The sequence below is a fragment of the Cricetulus griseus genome, chromosome 2 (genome assembly GCF_003668045.3).
Source record: "Cricetulus griseus strain 17A/GY chromosome 2, alternate assembly CriGri-PICRH-1.0, whole genome shotgun sequence".
NCBI lineage: Eukaryota > Metazoa > Chordata > Mammalia > Rodentia > Cricetidae > Cricetulus > Cricetulus griseus.
The window spans coordinates 442100992-442122272 of NC_048595.1; positions in this window are offsets into that span (position 1 = coordinate 442100992).

The following is a 21281-nucleotide window of genomic DNA, read 5'->3' on the forward strand; positions in this document are numbered from 1 at the left end:
ATTCGTTGGTCTCAGGAGACCTGTGTCTCCCTTCACATAGTGGTCTCCTCTGTGTCCAGAGTCCTGTCTTCCCACAGGATCCCCTGTCACCTTGGACCTGGTCATATCTACTCTATGATGACTCATCTTGATTGCATCTGCAAAGACCCTATTTCCCAATAAGGTCACTGTCTTAGTCTGTTGGTGCCACTAGGACAAAACACCCGAGACTGGGTAGTTATAAAGTTCAAAGACTTACTTCCTGATGGTTTGAGGACCAGGAAGTCTAGAGTGAAGGAGCCAGCGGGTGGATGTATACAAGGTTGGTTTACACTGGCACTCTCTAGGTAATGGCAGAACAGAAGGTATGGAGGGGGCAAGGGACCAATGCCCTCTGTGAAGGGAGAGTGGGATGGGGCGTGAGGGACCAATGCCCTCTGTGTGGTGGGGGTGAAACACACAACACTCTGCAGCCTGCAGCCCTGGCTTTGATAGTTCCAAACCCTTCAAGATGTGAGTCCTACTGTGGCAAACTCTGCCATGGACTATACCAGTAGTTCTCAACCTTTGGGTCATGACCCCTATGGGGGGCGAACAACCCTTTCACAGGGGTTGCGTATCAGATACCCTGTGTATCATATATTTACATTATGATTCATAATGGTAGTAAAATTACAGTTATGAACTAGCAACAAAAATAATTTTAAGGCTGGTGGGTCATCACATCATGAGGAACTGTATTAAAAGGGTGGCTGCATTAGGGAGGTTAAGAAGCACTAGACTATACCTTCTTTTTAAATTTATTTTTATTTCTGTGTAAGTGTGTGTGTGTGTGTGTGTGTGTGTGTGTGTGTGTGTGTGTGTGAATCTATGCTACAAAAGCATGGGGGTGCCCTGGGAAGCCAGAAAAGGGCATCCGTTCCCCTGCAGCTGGAGTTAGAGTAGGTGGTTGTGCTAGGATGGAACTCAGATGCTCTGGAAGACCAGCCAGTGATTCCAACTATTGAGCCACCGCCCCAGCCCCAGAGGACACTTCCTTAAGACATGATAAAAAATAGACTGCTCATCCCACAAGTGGCTTCTGGTCAAGTATTTATTCACATCAACACGAAAGCTATTAAAGTCAGACAGTGTGGTGGCCAAACACATAGGAGTCCACAGGCCACAGCCCTAGCTTTGATGGCAACTTCACTACTGAACACAAACCTACTTTTCCTTAAGCCTATGTTTCCTCATATATGTTCCTGAAATAATGTCTCCCCATTCTCCATGCTTGCATACAGACTGTCATTTGCAAGTTTTCAGGCCCTAATTGATGAAACACTTCATTTAGGGAGCAGGGTTGTGCTGGGCCCTTGGTTCCAAGCAGTCTTGAGGGTCCCACCTGTCATCTCTGAGCTCCTCCTTTGGTGAATACACACATGTATTAGCAAGATGGGGTGGTGACTTTCCGTGTCCTCGTTCCTAATCTTCCAGTAGCTGTAGGATGTAGGGGCATCTGTGGCCCCCACTCCAGATTGGAAGCCAATGCTCTGCTGATTAAGTCCTGCCTGTTTTGGTCACCCCAGACATTAGAGGAAATAGACATCAACTGATTTTCAAAGTATACGTGAAATCCCAACCTAGGGGAGTTCTAGGGTGGGGAGGGTATGTGAGAACATGGCACAGAGGTGACAAAGAGGTCGATGTCAATCACTTTGAACAATCCAAATCCCCATGCTCTGACGTTGGCACATAAATGGCTGGCTAGAGTCATGGCTGGGGGTCCGAGAAAGAGCCCTTCCCAATGGCTCATCCTGTGGTCAATGGTCTGCCTTTACAAGTTAACCACTCATCCAGTCAATCACACCCCATAGTCACCTGTAATAGAGTTGCATTTCTTTTCAATTCGGCCTTTATTTTGACTTTGCTAACAAAAGAACCGGCTTGTGCCATTGTCTTTATAAAACTACATGGGCAGTGTGCACCCTGCAGGGTATGAAGTGGCTACACTAACTCTGTAAGCTCTGCCCTCTGGATTGTTTCAGTCATGAACCTGCAGCTGGCCTGTTTCCATAGAGACCCAGAGCTCCTCACCAGCTACCCATCTTGACACCACAAAGGCTGCGGGAGATGCCCCAGAGAATGCACACTGATGCTACCGTCTCCTTTTATCTCCCTGATTTGTGTGATTAATCTGATAACAATGACTTAAAATATTTATTTTCACCATGAAGTTGATTCCATTGTGTCTCAAAACACCACATGGATATTCCAGTTTGCTTCCATAATCATGCAAATATAAACATCTGGGTTATGATCTGCTGACCTAATGACTTTGACATTTGTCACTTGCCTTTTCGTTTCCCTTTCTTGTACAAAGTACAGGAAACACAGTACTCGCCAAGACAGCTCTGCAAACATCCAAAGGGGCTTCACAATACCTACTGGCTTCAGGCTCCGTGGCTGGGAGTCCTCCATTCTTCACTGTTGGTGCCAGAACTAAGAATGCAAGCCATGGGGGAATCTGTGATGTCAAAGAAAGGCGGGGATGCAGGTATTAAGGGGTAGTCGTTTCTCAGAAGGATGGGAGTGACATAAACCAAGCTGTGGAGGTGGGAAGGAAGCCTGGCCTCACCCTGCATACCGGGGCTTGGTGTTTACTCTATGACAATGTCACACAAACCCTCCTAAAGGCAGACACCCGACAGTCACTTTCCTTTTCCTGGTGTATGCTTGATGCCTCCACAGAAGATGAAAGCCAACCAGCTTTTACAGAAAAAGCTTAAAGCCCGATGCTAGCAGCTTGCTTTTTAAAGAGAAATAATCAAAAAGATCTTTTGACTCAATATGTTTTCCCAATGAAATTTGACAGTATGATGTTTAGGCAGTTTTTTATTTCTTCCTTTCCTTTCTTCTCAACACTCATTATTTGAATCATGTATGTGAGAACCCAACCAAGGAAGCGTACATAATCTGTGCAGTTTATATACAGAAAACTCATGTAATGAGCCTTGAGAACTCCAGGAAGGGTGATACCTTCCAGGAAGCTGTCGCCACGGCCTGTCTCACTCATTTACTCAATTACTGGACTCACATTAAAGAAAATACGTGAGTCCAGGCAGAGATGAGACTTCATGGGTGACTGGTCCTCTTTCTCAGCTTCTGTCCCGCTCTGCCCACTGTCACCAGGTCTGTATCAACTAACTGGATGCATAGGATGAGGAGGCAAGGAGCAGAGGGAAATGCTCACACTGGCCAGAAACTCCTGTGGCTGCCAAGCCCAAAACAGAAGTTTTAAAGGTACAAAGTACAAAAGTTTTAAAACAGGCAAGCAGCAGTCTGGCTGATGCCTTTGGTTAACTGCCACACCACCACACTGAGCAGGTGTGGTCCTCAGGACAATTGCGAGTCGTAAAAACACAATTAAAGTTGGCTTCATTTTCTCTCTGTTTTGTTTAGTCTGAAACATGTCAGGGTTTCCAGGGAGGCCAGGACCATACTTAAGGATTTGATCTGCATAGGGAGGTTCTTCAATCTGGTCAGTTTTCCCCTGTGTAACAATAAATACTCAGACATGTCAGACGATAGCAGTGTTTGTTGCTGAAGTTTACCTCAAGAATTCAATGACTAGAGTCATTGCCTGCCATGGTTTGAGAGGAAGAGCCCCCCAGGAAGGCTCACATGTGGAGGGCTTGGTCACTAGCTGGCAGTGCTGTTTGCCAGTGATTAATCTCTTGTTGACTTCACAGGGGAATGGGCTTTAGCAGGTGGGTGGGTTGGAGAAACTGGGTAACTGCTGTGTGCTTTGGAAGGGCATATCTTATCGGCTGGTGGCATCTCCCCTCCCTCCCTCACCCTTCCAGTCCTGTCTTGCACTGAACAGCTTTGTGGCACTTCACATGTTTCCAATGTTGTGAATTCCCTCTGCTCCACAGCCATGAGGCCATCCAAGGACAGAAGCCTCAGAATCCAGGAGCCCAAATAACCCTTTCTCCCTCGAAGCTGTTTTTCTCACGCATTTTGTCACATTAAAGAAAAGAATACACTGTCTCATTCTTAAAATCTCTGTTCTGATTGTAAAACCCACAATGAGAAGTATTTAGGGTAAGTGGGGCATGTACTTCAAAGTTTCGAAAAGGAAACTTCCAAGATAGAAAAAAAAATCAGGCATAAACTGAGAGGAAGCTGGGGTTCGGGGGAGGTAGGGGGAAGGGGTCAGTGATCTAGGAATTCCACAAAAACATCTTGGAATGGGAAAAAAAACTCCATGAAAGAAAACAGGGAGGTGGTTTTACATTAATTAATTAATTAATTAATTAATATAAAAGAAAAAGAAGTGCAAGTAAGCTAGGCACAGACCTTCACCATAGCTTTGATAACCAGGTAACTCTCTAGAATGTTCTGCTCTGTGTAGAAGAAGCGCCTGTCAGTACCACACTTGGGTCCAACAATCTGCCAGGCAAGGAGTTACAGGTGTCACTGAAAGGCAGGGCCAACAGGATGCTGCCTCTATGTCACCCTATCTCCAGCAAGAATGACAGGGAGTTCTAAGGTGCCCTGTCCTGCAGGATAATCTCTATGGAGAACGGTGGTATTTGGTTTATATAAAATTATTTTGCAGATGTTCTTGGAGTTCAGCTACCTGTACAGGGCAGAACCAAGGTCTATGACTCTGACCAAAATTATGATAGTGCTCCTCAAGTGGCCTGTCCCTGCCCCGGTCCTGTTCATGCTGACTGCTCCACATAACACCTTTTAAGAGATAAGAGCCTTCCTCTCCCCACCCCAGTGCTCCCACTTTGCTCAGGGGTTCTTGTCCCCCTCCTCTTCTTTGAGGGACTATGCAATCTTCACTTGGGGTCTCCTTGTTTCCCAGCTGCTCTGGCAGTGTGGATTGTAGACTGGTAGTCCTTTGCTCTATGTCTAAAAGTCATATATGGTGAGTACATATCATGTTTATCTTTTTGTGACTGGGTTACCTCACTCAGGGTGGTTTCTTCTAGTCCCATCCATTTGCCTGAGAATTTCAAGATTCCATTGTTTTTTTCCCCACTGAATAGTACTCCATTGTGTAAATGTACCACATTTTCTCTATCCATTCTTCAGTTGAGGGGCATCTAGGTTGTCTCCAGGTTCTGGCTATTACAAATAATGCTGCTATGAACATAGTTGAACAGATGTCCTTATTTTATGAATGTGCATTCTTTAGGTATATGTCCAAGAGGGGAATTGCTGGATCTTGAGGTAGACTGATTCCCATTTTCCTGAGAAACCGCCATACTGATTTCCAAAGTGGTTGTACAAGTTTGCGCTCCCACCAGCAATGTAGGAGTGTTCCTCTTTCTCCACATCCTCTCCAGCATAGAAATGTCATTGGTGTTTTTTATTTTAGCCATTCTGATAGGAATAAGATGTTATCCTAGAGTGGTTTTGAGCTGCATTTCCCTGATGGCTAAGGTTGTTGAGTACTTTCTCAAGTGTCTCTGAGACATTTTAGATTCCTCTGTTGAGAATTCTCTATTTAGTTCTGCACTCCACTTTTTAATTACATTGTTTGGTGTTTTGGTGGCTAGCTTCTTGAGTTCATTGTATATTTTGGTGGTCAGCTCTCTGTCAGATGTAGGGTTGGTGAATATCTTTTCCCATTCTGTGGGCTAGCATTTTATCTTGCTGACTGTGTCCTTTGCCTTACAGAAGCTTCTCAGTTTCAGGAGATCCCATTTATTAATTTTCCATCTCAATGTTTGTGCTACTAGTGTTATGTTCAGAAAGCGGTCTCCTGTAGCAATTTGTTCGAGGGTATCACCTACCTTCTCTTCTACGAGGTTCAGTGTGGCTGAATTTATGTTGAGACCTTTGATCCATTTAGACTTAAGTTTTGTGCATGGCAATAGATATGGATCTATCTGCAATCTTCTACGTGTCCGAATCCAGTTATACCAACACCATTTGTTGAAGATGCTTTCTTTTTTCCATTGTATAACTTTAGCTTCTTTGTCAAAAATCAGGTGTTCATAGGTGTGTGGGTTAATATCAGGGTTTTCAACTCGATTCCATTGATCTACCTGTCTATTCTTGTGCCAATACCAAGCTGGATGGAGGTGGGAAGGGAAGAAGGGGAGAAGGGGAGGAGAACAAGAGGACTGAGACAGGGGAGGAATAGAGGAGGGCAAGAAAGGAGATGCCTTAATAGAGGGAGACAGTATAGGTTTGGAGAGAGATCTGGCACAGGGGAAATGTTAGAGGATGTACAGGGATGACCCCAACACAGAATCTAGGCAGTGATGGAGAATCTGCCTTTGCTGCCCTTTCTCTATAATGAGATTGATGACTACCTTGGTTACCATTCCTAGAGCCTTCATCCAGTAGCTGTTTGAAGCAGAAACAGGCACCCACAGCTGAGCACTGAACCATACTCCTGGAATCCAGTTGTGGAGAGGGAGGAGGGATGAGCAAAGGAGCCAAGACAGTGCTGCAGAAACAGTTGACCTACTGATAGCATGGAGAGCCTAGTCATAAAGCTGGGGAAACAGCATTGGACCGAACCAAGCCCTCTGAATGTGGGTGCCAGCTAGGAGGCCAGGGCAGTCTATGGGACCTCTAACAGTGGAGCCAGTCTTTAACCCTAGGGCACAAATGGATGTTGGGAGCCCATTCCCTATGGAGGGATACTATTGCAGCCCAGATACAGCAAGGAAGGCCTAGGCCCTCCCCCAAATGATATGACAGACTTTTAAGGTCCCTGGTGGAGGGTCTCACTATCCCTGGGGAGGAGGTAAGGGATGGGTTGGGGGAGGTTGGTGGGGAACATGGGAGGATGGGAGGGCAAGGGAATGGGGCGATGGATATGCAAATATGAGAAGTAATTAAAGAATTTAAATTAAAAAAAAAAGAAAAAGAAAAGAGATAGCCATCAAAAGCTGAGGACTTAAAAAAAAAAAAGAAGAGTCACCTTTACCATGATGCCTTGGGGCAGTTTAAACTCATCAGCTCACTAACAGGAGTGCAGTCATACCTGAGGCAGGTCAGTGGGGAGGGGAGCAGTCTGGTGCTTCTCACTCAAGAGTGGGAAGAAAGAAATTCTCAAAGTTTCAAGGAAAGAGATGCTGTGGAAATTGAGACAGGGATCCCCAGGCTTGGTTCCCTGGATTGTTGACAATAACTCTTGGGGATGGGACGACACTGATGACAACTGCCTTCAGATCCCAGAGAAGCTTTGTGACAACAACGTAGGCAATGGAGAGAGAGACCCTAATGTCACTTGCCCAAGACTTTCCAAGAATAAGTGTGGAGTGGGTGCAGACACCCTGACTTCAGAACCTAGTTTTTGTTACAGAGTGGAAGCTGACTTTCTGCTCACATCCTGGCTGCTTTAATGTTTCTTAACCTAAGTCCCCATTCCATGCTTCAGTTCCTCCTGACCCCTGAGTCCCCATATATGATAAATCTAAGTCTTTACAAAAGAAAGACTGTAACTGTGAGATTTCAGGTGGGAAAGAGGACTCTGGCATGGGCCGGAAGCTGGTCCAGTAATAATGTAGCAAACAGCTTTTCTATAGCTTGTCTGTGCCCTATGGTATCACATGAGGCTGTATTTAAAAGTACTGGACTCATTAACCATGGGGGTAAAGTACCAAGGCAGCCCAGCCAGCATTCAGGGTATTGTGCAGTTATTACTAGCTGCTCATAGCCAGATTTATAGTAAGAATAATGAACAAAAAACAGTGTGAAAGAGCTTTGAAAATCCTACAACTTGCCCAAGAAAGAAATACCTGTAAAGTTGGGCCCTTGGAAAGGGTGAATGCTAAAGAGTCTAGCTCCACTAAAATGAAACACTTTTCTTTACGTGAGGACAATAGCAAAGAGTGGAGGCTTATATAAAAGAATTTAATTTTTACCTGGAAAAGGAGCTGATATTCTCACCTGTGTTTAACTATTCCCACTCTTCTCCTGTTCTCGAATCTGCTAATCCCTGCCATAGCCCACACTCAGAAAAAAAAATCGATCCCACATAACCTCTTCGTACAGCCAAAAGAGGTTAGTATCCTGCAGATGACTGCCATTTGAGAGTGGCTTGATCTCAAGGGACAGATGCAGAATAGACAGCACACACACACACACACACACACACACACACACACACACACACAAAGAACTTTTTTTACAGGGCAACCATACACGGCAGCGTACAAACACATAGCACCATGAGGTAATGCTTTACATTTTCTAAAACATATCCCTTTATTAACGATTTACATTGCTTTCAATTATGTGCGTATAGTGCCTGCAAAGGCTGGAGGAGGGCTTCCCGTACCCTGGTGCTGGAGTTACAGGTGGTTGTGAGCCATTGTACTGGGTACTAAGAACTTAGCTCTGGGTCCTGTGCAAAGGCAGCAAGTGTTGTTAACCACGGAGGAGTTCAGTGGCCAGATTCTCAATGAAGTCAGCTGGCTTGGCCAAGAAGAGCATCCCTCCTTCTAAGCTATTCTCTTGGGTATTTGTCAAATCAATCAAAGCCTGACTATGCTTTTTCAATATTCTTTGTTTGTTTGTTTGTTTGTTCTGTATTTTGCTGGGATGAAGGTTAAGTTGCTTGGATCATGCATAGATCTTTCAGGTCCTGACATTAAGATCTTGTAGTTGGGACCTTGGATGGTTAGACTGGTGCTAATTAGATTCCTGGGGTTGTGGTGAGGCTGTCTGTGGTCTCTGATCAACATCCTGCAGGATGTATGGTGTGGCAGCCTGGCTGGTGGGAACAGCACCCCTGTAAGTCCTAGGTGGGCTCCCAGGCCCAACACTGCAAAACCTCAAGAGCTCCTTTGCCAGATTGAAGGGTCCCTTAAATGCATGTGACAATAAGTGTCATGTTCAATCCCTGAGGCTGTCCCTCTGAACATCTCCAGATTTGACTCTGTGCAGCTCTTCCTTACTGGCATTCATTCCTTCAAGCTCTGGCCACAATGATTTTCTTTCTTCTCAATTCAAGTGTCCACTGCGCTCTGCTGTCCCCATTGTGTCTTGCAGCATGGAAATTCCATGAAGAAAGGAAGACTAAGTGAGAAGTGTCCTTGTTGTTTATGGGCTGTCTCAGAAGCACTGTCGCTTCCAGGCTAAGTGCCCAGTATCGTGAAAAGCATGCCCCATATTTTATCTGTTTGGGGTTGTTTCCTAAAAGAGCAAGTGTGTTTGATGGAGCAGCATATCCCTGTGCTAATAAACAGACTAGATGCATAATCAAGCTTATGCATAGCGATGAGCATCTTGAGACTTAACGATGAAAGGAATACAATCAGATTTGAGGGGAAACATATTCTGTTTCGAACCATCTACACAGTTGTGTGAAGGTGTCTAGTATATCAGTTCTGTAGACAAAAATATGAACAAATGGACAGAAAACCCCAATGAATGGGAGATGTGGCTTGGAAGAGAAGACTGGGGGACCAGACCATGAAATCAAGAGAAGGGTCCTTGAACCTTCCTGTACTAACTTTTCTATGAACAGTACCTAGAGCTGAGGGCTGGCTAAAAGAGCACCTGCTAACACCAAATTCCCACATCTCCAAATTTTTTCCTAATTTAACCCTCTGTCATTTGGGTTATCAGCAATTTCTTTGGTGGAAAAGGGAGATTTGCCTTTGCCTTGGGGCTCCTGGCCAGCTCATCATCTTTTGCTCGTATTTGCATAATTAAACAGCTCACAGAGAGGGCTTTCTAGGGAAAAGGAAGACACTGAAGGAAGGAACCGTCAAGACAATTTAATTCTGAGGAGGCAAATCATTTTAGTTGCCACTGGGGACACATCTTAAAATGTAGGCAGAGTTTTAAAATTACACCTGCAAAAAGAGTTTAAAAATATGTTTTGCTAGCTATGCATTCAGACTGACTTGTGTGTGTCAATTATTGCCAATCATAGTACTTCCGGGAAGATGAACCTGTGTATGCATACACATGTACTTACATGTGAGTATATGTGCACATGCTTCTCTTGTTTGAAGAGAACAGGAATGGAGAGCTCAGAATCTCAGGGGGATTTGAAATTATAAAAAGACATTCGGTTCAGTTAATGCCACAGTGTAGTCTTACAAACATTCATTAATGAATCTCCTAACATATATATTGATGTCATGGCTCTAACACAGCTGTTCTTGTTGGGACAAAATAGGGCTAGACCACACCCCCATGAGTAAATGTGAATATGTGAATAACTAGAGTGTGGGATCCTCTTGGTAAAGAAGATGCCAGTCTGGAGGACTGTGTCACTTGCTTGGGGGACTTCTGCCATTGTTCTGGGTTTCAGGTGAGACCTGTGATAAAACCTCCCTGATAGTAAACAATCTCCTGCAGGCAGATGGGCCAGAAGCCAGGAGCCAGGAGCCAGGAGAAGAAACTCAACAGCCAGGACCCTGAACATGACATGCAAAGGCAACTCCAAACACCTCTCGTCGACCCTCAAATCTCAAGTCTCGACTTATTAACAGCAAGTATGCGTCGTGACTGAGTGAACAAAATTGTGGCTTTTCTCTTAGCTGTGACCAACTACAGAAACATAAGACAAGCTAAAGGGGGAAGGGCTGTGTGGGCTTGCAGCATCGGGGTACAGTCCATCGTGGTGGGGAAGCACAAGCGGGAGCAGGAGGCAGCTAGTCATGCTGTATCTGCAGTCAGGAATCAGAAAGAAATGAATACCGTTGCTCAACTGGATCTCTTCTTATTTTCAGTTCAGGCTACATGGTGGCTGGGGCCAGAGGCAGTAGTAGAGGGTGGCTAGGAGCATGGTGGTCATAGGCAGCAGCAGACAGACATAGACACGAATGCCCTGTCCCACAGGCTGCACAAGGGTCCACTCCCTGGCACTATGTTTGCACTGGCTCCTCCTGCCAACTTCTCCACCCCTCCCCTCCCTCTCCCCTCCCCTCCCCTCTCCCCTTCTTACTTGGGAACCCTGACTGCACTCTTCCAGTAGCAGTGAAACACTGAGAGCAACAGCAGTAACTTTGGGTGTTTTACTCTTGAATCTGAGGACTCAGCCATGGCCCACAGAAGATGCATATCCACAGTTTTGTATAGCTATGCCTCATGCACTATTCTGGGCATCCTTATACAAAAATGTACTTGTGTGGCTAGACAAATGTCTCAGCAGTTAGGAGCATATGCTGCTCTTCCATAGGACCTGAGTTCTGTTCCCAATACCCATGTCAGTCAGCTCACAACCTCTTGTAACTTCAGCTCCCTCCTCTGGCCATTGAGTGCACCTACACTCAAGTGCACATAACCACGCATAGACACAAGCATACACATAATTAAAATAAAATTTTTAAATGTACTTGAACAACCATCACAGGGGATTTTAGAAGCATGGATCAGTAATGAGAATTGACATCCAAAAACTCAGCAGCACAGGCTGAGCACAAAGAGACAAGCTATGATGGCCACACATAACAGTGAATGCTAATATGGGCTCCATTGGCCCCAGATGTTATGAATATGAAGGAAAGGAAAACCTGAAAAGATTATGGGCCAGAGAAAATGAAAGTGAGGGAGTAAGTGGCTAAGGTCTTAATATATGACCCTCAGAATGCTTTTAGAAAAGATCAGGGACAAAGGGACCCCATTGAAGTCCTCAAAGGAAGCCAGAGAAGGGGGTAGGCCTGTGGGGTTTTCACTCAAGAATTCCTGATAATGCTTCCTGGGCCTAATTGAAGTCTGAAACTAATTAAAGGCAGTAACTTGCTTGGTCTCACAATCTAATCAGAACTAAACTGATTTTTGAAGGAGAGAGCTTTGACTGGGGTGTCCCCCAGTCTTACTGTGCTGCCGTATGAATGGGTAAATCAACCAGGAAGGAATTGGAGGACAATGCTATTATCCCTAATCCCAGACAATTCAAGAGAGTTGAGCAGTGCAGGAGCAGATGTCTATCTTGTAGGAGACAATGCAGACACTGAATTGTGTGTAACTGGATATTGGAATGCTGGCAGGCTGGGCTCTCCTTAGGCATATCAGAGCCAGTGTGAACGTTTTCCCTCACTCTGTTTTCTCCTCACTCTTTTCTCTCTCATGATTTTGTTATTGTTGCTTGCTTTTTGACTCTTTTGGGCACCTGTCACCCAGCTCCCAAGCAAACACACAGGGAGACTTTTTCCTACCTATAAATGCCCAGCCTTAGCTTGGCTTTTTTCTAGCCAGCTTTCTTAAATTATCCCGTCTATCTTTTGCCTCTGGCCTTTTATCTTTCTCTATTTCTGTATACCTATCTTTATTTCTTACTCCCTGGCTTGCTGCATAGCTGCGTGGCTGGGCCCTGTTAATCCTACTCCTGTTCTTGCTCCTCCTTCTCCCCAGATTTCTCTTATTTATTCTCTCTGCCTGCCAGCTCTGTCTACCCTTTCTCCTGCCTCGCTTGCTATTGGCTGTTCAGTTCTTATTATAACATTTGGGTATTGTATTTTAGAGAGGCAATGTAACACAGTTTCATAAAGTTAAACAAATGCAACATAAAAGACTGCAACTTTGCATCATTAAACAAATGTTCCACAGCAGAAACAAATGTAACACATCTTAACATCCTACAACACTCTTGCTTATCTTCCTTTTCCTCTCCTCTGTCTCCCTCTCTTCTCTCACGCCTGTCTCATCTTTCTCTCCCTTTGCCACTCTCCCCATCTCTTTCCACTCTCCTTTGTTTCTCTCTAACTTGGAAATGACCTGCATGATGCAATCAACCTGAATAGACCTGTGCCTCCCGCATCGGGGAGCATCCACGTACTCAAGTTCCGAGGCCTCTCTCTATCATCAAAACCAAGAACTTTAGTGCAAAGGGCCCTCGATAGACATCCAGGCTGTGAAGAAGCTTTTCTGGCTAGCCTGGTTTTTGTACGGAAATTAAACTCAAGCCACATACACTTTTAGACAGCAGCATCGAGGTTATGCAACTCTCCCACAGAATCGATGGTTAAAAATAGTTACCCATTTCAAAGGTTCAGTTAAATGATTTGAGTGTTGAATGAACAATGGCCAGTGCATTACTTACTTTCCTGTTGTGATAAAACACATGACCAAAAGCAGCTTAAGGGGGCGGGGGAGGCTTATTTTAGTTTACAGTTCCAGAGGGAAAGGACAGCACAGACGAGAGGCAGAAACAGGAAGCCAGCTGACCACATTTTCATCCACACACAGGAAAACAGACAGAACAGGAAGTGAAGGTGAGACTGTAAAACCTCAAAGCTCACCCCCACCCCAACCCTCCAGCAAGGCTGCACCCCCCTCAAACAGAACTACCAACTGGGGACCGGGGGTTCAAATACATGATGAGACTCTGGGGACACTTCCCTTTCAAGACACCACACGAGAGCATTGCAGGTCAGTGTTTCAGGTCAGTGTTTTTTTAAGGTACTGGTTTGGGGTCCACTTGGAGTGGGATGCTCAGATTTTTTGCACTTTGTCCCGTCTTTCACCCCTCTTGCTCAGACAGCACTGTAGGCCAACATGGAGCTGCTGGCCTGCTGCTGTGACATCGTCTTCAGGAACAAGACTAACGTGCATCTGTCCCACATGCAGGCTTGAGACACTCCCAGGCTCGGTGACTGCTGGGACCGGCAGCTACTGCAACAGAGGAATCAATCTTCACATTTCACTATGATTAATTCTGAATTAAAATGGGTACCAGGGCTGTGAACACAGCTCCACCCCTGGAAGCAGGGAAAACAAAAACCAGACACTCAGTCCAGTTACTATGAACACAAATACAGACTTTCAAATATACGCATTTTGACATTCAAATACCAAGCGAGTATTTTCAGTGAAATTTTTAATATGTCCTAAAATAGACTTTAAGTGTACTACAAGACGTTTTAAAGACTTAGTACAAAATGCAGATTATATTCATAAGACCTCACTTATACTACCTCCCTTATTCAATGAAAGAATTTTGGATATGAGGGTGAGATGCAGGCTTTAAACACAGGATGGACCCCTAGGCACTTCACAGCCGAGGTCCTCAAGGCCTAGACTCTTAATAGACCCTTTGACCTTGAGGTTTTTCAGAACAAATCACCTTCTTCTTCCTGCTCCAGGGAGTGGGGGCAGCTGTTCCAGGCATGATGGAACCTGAGGAGCACTGAATTGATAGATGGGTCCTTCTGTAAGGTATGTGGGAATCAGAGAGAAGAGGAGGAATCCAGGGTTTGACTGGGTCTCCGTGGCTGCCTGGCTGGGCCTGCACAAGGCAGGCTAGGTGGAAAACACCTCTCAGTGTGGTACAAGGTCTTCTATCCTGTGAACATGTGAGGGGGACATGCTGTGAGCCCAACCATTCTCTTTGGCATTGGATGTAGTAATGAATTAATTAATGAGCATTCATTAATACCTCAACTTTGGGCCCTCAAACAGGACTCTAATTGAAGCCCCTCTGGATCTGAGCCCAAAGCCAGATGACTAACAACATTGGGTAATGTTTAAGAACAAATTTGGCCCAGTGTGTTTCTTAGTGTGGTTAATACCTCAATTCTCACGACTCTGTGCACAGCCCAGCCCATCGCCAATGTCCACTTTCACCTTTCCAGAAATAATGATAGCAGCTGGGCTATATAAAGCTCACGGGCAACTGTCAGAGAGAGGTTCAACTCTAATGAAGCCATTCAAAGCTATCGCAGCAAAGTCACGCAGGGAAAAACCTGGTTTTTATTATGGGAGCCAGGAGCAAGGCTGGAATGGAAGGCGACAGAGCTAATGTGGCCAGCCAACGCTTGCTTCTGCCAAGACACCCTTCTACTGTCAGAAAAGAAAGGGCCCACAAACCCTGGAGATGAAATAATCCATTTTTTAAAAATCCAGATAACTGGCAGGAGATTGTATTATACCCCAAATGAGCCGTTAATAGATGAAGGCTTTTGTTTATAGAACCTTCTGGAGTCCAGAGATGGGAGAGGAATTTATTCACTGGGGTCACATTCCAGCAGGTCTGCTTAATGCTCAGTGTTATGGGTCCATGGACACTGCTTTGTTAATAGTTGTGGTTAGGAGGCCAAGTGTGTCTGCCCTGGGCTTTGGAGCAGACAAAGCCTAGCAGAGTGGGCATACTAACCTTTCTCCAGCCTGGCAGCCTGCAGGGCAGGGATTGTGGGAGATTCAGCCGCTGAACAGGAAGGCCCCAAGCCTTGGCTGGAGATAGGCTGTGGGACTTTGAAGTAAAAGAATAAGAAGTTAATAACCTCCCCTAAGGTGAGCTGTGGAGGGCTGTGAGCTCAGGTGGGCAGGACCATGTCTGGGTTCTCCGTATTTTCTATTACTTTGTAGCTCTGTCCATACAAAAGCCAAATCTGGATCTCCAACAACTCCACCTAATCCAGTACCAGAGGCCCTGAAGACCACAAAGGGGCAATAGACGCTAGCCTATTGATGGGGCCCCTTCCTGTACCCCAGCACGACAGGAGCTATACCTGCTATGCTAGGCCTCAAACCAGGGACAAAGGGCCACCTAAGGTGCTTATTAACATATCAACGCAGACCCTGGCCACCAGATTCTTCCAGCATCAATCAGTCCCTACCTGTTACAGATTCTCCTGGCTGGCATAGCACACTCATTACCCCAAACGTCTCCAGCCCAAGGACAGCCATTTTGCTAAGCCAGTCCTTTGACCTTTTTTATTAGGGTGTATGCTTAGCTCCATGGTAAAGGGTTTGTCTGTTGTGCCTGAAGCCCCAGGCTTGATCAGCAGCAGAGGTAACCACCAGAACAATAACAACTAATTAGAACACAACAAAGACTAAAACCAAAGGTCACCCTTCACACAGGAACTTTGCCTGACCTCACTCTACCTTCTACTTGCAAAGACAAACTTGCATTTCCAGTTCGGAGAAGTTTTCCCTGCCATTGAGGGTTTCTCATGCTGTATGATATTTTGCTTTTATTCTGAAAATAAAGCTTGCTGAGTCAGAGGACCGAGCTAGCCACTAGCTGACCAACATTAACCATAGAGGTTTGGAGGACTGTGGACAGACAGGAGACAGGAAGTAGTAAGGCGGGGCTGAGAAAGGATCTCAGCCTTTAGGAGGAAGGAATGGAAGATATGGGAGACAGTTGGTGGCTTCTCCGCAGCTTCTCTGGTCATTCAGGTTCTTACCCCAATATCTGACTCCTATTTTCTATTGATAAAGAATAATTAAATGCTTCATTCTCAGTATTCTGTTTCATAAACACATAATACTCATTTCTAGACCCATTCAAAGCTATCTCTCCACTGCCTGGGTTTGAAGCAGGCTTAATATTAAATATATTTTCATCTAGATGTGTGCAGAACTCATGGCTAAAAGAATTCCTTCTCAATTCTTCCCATGTTTTCAACCCCCTCACAGTCCCCTTTATCTAAAACAGCAGAGTTGTGTTTTTACAGAACACTGGCTTGTGGGCTGCTAAATATCTGCGTCTATCCAGGGGGCTCATTAAGCTGCTCTACCAAATGACTGAGGAAGCCCAGTCACTTGCAAATCTTCCTTACTTGGTGGCTTGGGGCCCTCCCATCACCCCTCCCTCTCTCTCCAGAGTCAGGCTCATCTCAGCAGGAAGCTCCTTCCATCCCTACCCAGTTTCTTCTTTAATGGCATTTATTATATATTTGAGCATCGTGACATCTTCTTCCGGGGCAGAGCAGGATAAACCCCCACTTCTTACTCTCCCAAGGACTTCCTCTTGTCAGTCTGTATTCCACAGGGTCTTGCTCTGCCCTGGCTCTAATGAATTCTGGGTACTTTGAATTACCACTGTGTCTGATGTATCACAGTCCCCAGGCTGCCTGGCTGTGAGGTGTCAAAACCAAGAAACAAAAAGATGAAAATCCAACGGAAAGATTTTATTTGGGACTAATTGCAAAATTGGAACTACCATCTAGGACACACAGAAACCAGAGAGGCCTCTTGTAAGTCCAGAGAACAAAGAGATATTGGAGTCTTATTAGAACAAAGAAGTCTAGAGAGATGGCTAGGAGCTGCTAAGTCCTGACTGGCCATAAGCTCAGTTAGCATGTCAAGGTCTGAAGGTCAAGCCCAGCAGCTCCAGTGTGAGCTGCTAAGAAGAAAGGCAGCCCTCTTAACGATAAGGCAGGCTGTTTGGATGGACTGGCCACACAAGGCCATTCATGAACCATCTCCTGCAGCCTGCTCGTTTTTCTCCCCACCGCCTCTCGGCTCCACTATGGACACTGTGACCAGAGAGCTCCCTGTAGTGTGCTCCAGTATCAGAGAGCGGCCTTTCCTCATCCACATGGCCACACCCAAGGCTGTTTTACAGGGATCCACTTGCTGAACAGACTTGTTTGACAGACTGAGCATCTTGGCCAAGGTGCCACAGTGGAGAAGTGAGGGGACCAGGGGGAGACAGGAGAGGATGCAGAGATCCCCAATCCCACTCAGTTGCACATGGGCTCTGTACCTATGGCACAGACAGGGAGTAGTGACTCAGCCAGGAGACGTAAAAATAAAAAGTCACATGAGAACAAAACTAGGCTGGCATGCTCCTTTGAGAGTCATGGGACAAAGCTGCTGTGACATGAATCAGACGGAGCACATTGCTCATGCCCAGGCCACCTGCTCCTTTTCTGAACCACTATTACACAGTGAGTTCAGTGTCCACCCAGGACTGGAGGGACCCCCTCATCGCGAATGCTCCTGCAAGCACTTGCACTTCTGTTCTCACTATCTACCATTAAAACATTACTGTCATGTAGTAACATGAACAGTTTGGGTTTGTTTTTTCTTTCTTTCTAATGTGTTAATGGTTTGACAATGAAATGAAGCCTCACGTTGGAGGCCCAATCTGTGGCACATGCTTTCAAGGAATGTGGTCCTGATCCCACCGGCAGTGGGGACACAGAGGACAGTCCAGGACAGAGATGGAGCAAGAGCCATGGCAGTGCTTAGAGCTGGGCCTCCACATGGTCCTGTGGGCCACACTGGCCCTGAGCTGCGCAGCAGGATGCATGGCCTGTCACACTCTGTCCGTCTTAGGCCGTCTCTGGCCTGTCACAGTCTGTCGGACCCCAAACCACCTGCCCTCAGGATCCATGTAGTCCAGTTAAAGTTCTGTGGTGAGAGGAGGAATCCCAGGTAAGGCATTGTGTCTCACTGCACTGTTCTGCTTTGTCACTGAGGTGAAAAACCAATGTGTGTAAGATCCAGATCTTCAGAGCAAATCCTCTCAGCTCGGTCCATTGTAAAGCCCAGGAGCTCAGACACAGGCTCTGCCTGTGATGGGAGTGTATAGTGCGGGTCAGGAAGGAACTCACAAAGCTAGATAGTCTGGTCCTCCTGGGAGACACCAGGTAGGTCTCATAGGTCAGCCTGGCCATGAGAGGTGGGGACCCTGTGAGGGTGTCTGAAACACACTAGAAGTTAGTATTTCAAGAACAGACAAAGTCTCATGCCAAAGGGCACTCCATGGGCTAACAAGAGAAGAAATTGTAACATCGTGCTGTTTAAATGTGTTTCCTTAAGAATGCACCGTGCACCTGTTTCCATCCATCAGGTCTGAATTCCTTCTGGTTGTGTATGTCTCCAAGGGCGCTGTCATTCCTCAGCTCCCTGCTGTGTCCTCAGGGCCATACACAGGGCCCTGAGAGTCTCTCTGTTATTCTTTTTTTTTTTTTTTTTCCCCGAGATGGGGTTTCTCTGTGTAGTTGGTAGCCTATCTGGCACTCTCTCTAGAGACCAGGCTGGCCTCGAACTCACAGAGATCCGCCTCTGCCTCTGCCTGCTCTCTGCCTCTGCCTCTGCCTCTGCCTCTGCCTCTGCCTCTGCCTCTGCCTCTGCCTCTGCCTCTGCCTCTGCCTCTCATGCACCACCAACGCAGGGCCTGTTATTCTTATTATCTGAAGACTTGTCACTTTGTCTCGGACTTGCTACTTTGTCTCGGTGGGAAAATGAGGGACCACGTGGTGGCCAGCAGCACAAGCAAGTGTGATTTCCTTTGAAGGAAACCAAATCCCTCCATGTCTCCACAGTTAGAGGACTAGAACAAAGTCACAGGTTCACCTGAAGTGCCACAGCCTGACTCCCCACCTTCGTGTGTGTGTGTGTGTGTGTGTGTGTGTGTGTGTGTGTGTGTGTGTGAGTATGCACACATGCTCAAAGAGAGTGTGCACATATATGAGAGTGCAAGTTTGAGTGTGCTGTATATTCACATGTGTTCATATGAGTGTAGGCATGCATGTTGGTGGGCATGTATGTGTGAGTGTACCTGTGTAAGTGTGCATGTGTGTGTACATGCGCTCCTATGAGAATGTGCCTGTGAGTGCTCATGTGTGAGTGTACCTGTGTAAGTGTGTTCCTGTACACACTTACTGTGCAAAGGTCACTTTTAAAGATGCCAACTCTTCAGTTTCAGCTCGGGACTCTAACCGCCTTTGTCTGCCTTGTTTTTGCAAATCCAGAATTAGTCACAAGTCTTTCGGTGGCAGAGTTGTGACCAGTCAGAGAATTCTTTTGTAATGAGCTCCACCTTGTGGTGCCTTTTGTATTTCCCAGGAGCACAAAGCAATGGTCCAAGGCTGGTAGTAAAGCCCTTTACCAAAGTCCAACTCTGCAGCCTCTCCTCGCCTGGCCTCCCAATACACCCGCACATTCATGCTAAATTCACCCTACTGTGCCCTTCCCACTCGAGGGCCCAGCCCCACCCCACAGCCACCCCAATTCCAAAGCAAAGGTGTTAGTTTACAGACAGCTTCTAAAACTGTAAGGGGAAAATAAACCTCTTTTTCATGATTATGCACTGCCTCTGGTATTTTGTTCTAGCATCATAAAGCAAAGCAAAGCAGAAGAGGACATCCCTGTGTCTCTTAAAATCCCTCTGGGAAATCCCATAAGACTACAAGTAAGATTAAAAAGCGGGGAGCTTGTTCCTAATCATCCAAGTCAGTGAATCTCCACCCTCTCAGATCATCCGAAGAAAAGGATGCTTCAGACAATTTCCCGGAATGCTCTAGACAGACTTAGTGGAAAACTCCAGCTGAGCTCCCAGAAAGAGGTAGAAGGTTTGAGATGTGTGCTAAGGTATTATACAGCACTCTGGGTACAGGTGAAGAACAGCCTCATCTCACCCACTCCCTGTTTGTCTCTCCCATCCTGCCAACCTCCTTGTGAGAACAACCAGTTGTGATCTCCCACTTAAAGCTGCCAATCACAGGTTTGGGGCCGAAGGCACTAGACTACAGGACACAGAGACAGGGCAGAAAACACTGGAGGCACTGCAGTTTGATTTTCGTGTCTCTAGCTGCCCTTGGAGACTCCGTGGAGGTCCTTTATTCCTCTCTGTCCATAAACGCTTATGATAACAGCTTTGCTGGGGAATTAACCTGGGTCCCATGATCCACAGGATTGCACCTTCTCCACAAGCGCAGTCCTCCCAGAACCCTCTAAAGCTCCGGAAGCTTGCTTAAGCATTTGTGGTTGCCATGGTGACAGGGAGGCAGTGCTAACGCTCACATTACAGAATTCTACTTTGCAAGTGTTAAGGCAACTTTACTAAGTTTCCCACTGCACAACCAGGTGAAAATTAACTACTGCAAGAATCCGATTCACGTGGTTTTGGGGAACTTGAAGTGTGTCTAGCCCCCTTGCCTGGCTCCTGGCCCCCACACCCAGGACACCTTCCTGCTTTCCTTTCCAGCTTGCTCAAGGTAGGATCATCTCACGTAGTCCTGGCTGGCCTTGAACTTGCTGAGAAGCTGGGGATGATCTGCAGTCCCATATCCTCCCACCTCTACTTTTCAAGTGCCAAACCCAACTTAAACAGGCTCCTTCTTGAAGCCATGTGGAGACAAGGCAAACGCTCCAACTAGTGTGGGGCCACACTTGGCTGGTTCGAATCTTGACTCCCTCTCTTACAAGGTGTGTGAGCTCAGGAAATTTATAAGACCTCCAAGGGCCTTAGCTTCCTTGCTTGTCAAATGGAGAAATTAAATCCCTCCTCATGGTCCTATCAAAGCCGGGACTGGAGTCGAAGCCCGTTGTGTTGTTGGCATTAGCTGAGATCACCGTTCTAAGTGGTCCATGCATGTTAGTTCACTGAACTTGTTCAGCACCCCTGAGGTTCTATGCCATCACCCTCAGTGTAGGGATTAGCAGATGCTGGTCATTGCTCAGTGATTTTGCTACCCCGTCCATCTCTATATACTTGTGATCATTCTGTGGAGATTTGTGTTGGAAGCCATCCACACCCTGCCCAAAAGATCTGGTCTATGAACACGTCACCAAGCCTAAATCACTCTCAGCCAGTCAGTGCCTCTCACTGTGTTTGGGTTACAACAGGCATGTAGGCCCACTGGAGG